The following is a 1,080-nucleotide window of genomic DNA, read 5'->3' as shown; positions in this document are numbered from 1 at the left end:
CTGAGACACATTAGACAGTGAAACACATCTTAAACGTGACAATAATGAGCACGAGGGGTTCAGAACAGGTGTGTATTTCCATTGTTAAAACATTCGCTAACAGCCCGGCGGCATCTACTACAACTGTTGCACACGAATGCCTGTCTGCGAGCGTCCCAAGGCTGCTCTCTGAATGAGTCTCTGTATGGGGTCCCGTTTATGTGGTATTCACTCATAACAATAAATTACTGGAGCGACGAAAACACTTACCAGGAAACTTAACACAATCCCAAGGAGAAGTCCCGCGTTCCCGTTCATGTTCGGTGTTGCAGCCTCGTTTGACAGTTTCTCCTCCTTGCAACGTTCTGAGAGCACAACTGCTTGCTGATGTTCAGCGCACTGCTCCGAGCGAACAGCAAAGGCGTGTACTCTCTCTCTCTCTCTCTCTTTCTCTCTCTCTCTCTCTGCTTCTTGTCAGGTCCGTATGGCAGCTGGCAAAAAGTCACCGATGCCAACACGACTCGTCATATTTGGTTCCACCGTTTTATGCGCGAGGAGAGAAGCACGTTGTTGCTAAATTTATGTTTGCATACCGGGCGTGCGTCAGTATAAGGGGCTCCTACCTTACATTCTTAAAGTTACAGTCGCGTGGGACTGGCAAAGAGCAACCCCTCTCCCAAGTCTGGGTTTCACAGTGTACAGCGCGCCACAACGAGCTGTTCATGGAAAATTATTTAAATGATTAAAAAAAAAACATCCGATGTGAATTTACACTTCTTTGACTTGTTCGCATGGGCTCCAAGAGGTAGCCTACGCAATTACGGTCGGGATGTATCTTGTATGATTTGTGGAGCCTCCCTCAAGTTACCCTTCCACCGTCCTACGGGGCTGTGTGTGTGTGTGTGTGTGAGCGCGCGCGCGCAGGCGAGGGAGGCATTCCTTTGCCGCGACTCCCTGATCTCGAGCCATTTTCCGTCAATCATCTCCTCGTTTAGTGGGGAACGCGCGACCTCACGCCCACCCCATTCCAGCGCGGGCGATTAGGGAGAGAGAAATGATAGCCTAGGAGTTCACGTCACCTGAGTGAGCGAACGCTTGCGC

General features: G+C 50.3%; 1 pseudogene; it reads right to left on the bottom strand.

Moving 5' to 3' along the window:
- The window catches only part of LOC125289316, a 233,897-nt pseudogene extending 233,485 nt beyond the window's left edge, over positions 1 to 412 (bottom strand).
- Positions 413 to 1,080: the final 668 nt, after the last annotated feature.

The sequence above is a fragment of the Alosa alosa genome, chromosome 24 (genome assembly GCF_017589495.1).
Source record: "Alosa alosa isolate M-15738 ecotype Scorff River chromosome 24, AALO_Geno_1.1, whole genome shotgun sequence".
NCBI lineage: Eukaryota > Metazoa > Chordata > Actinopteri > Clupeiformes > Clupeidae > Alosa > Alosa alosa.
Note: the sequence above shows the minus strand (reverse complement) of the source record. Positions and strands in the feature narration are given on the sequence as shown.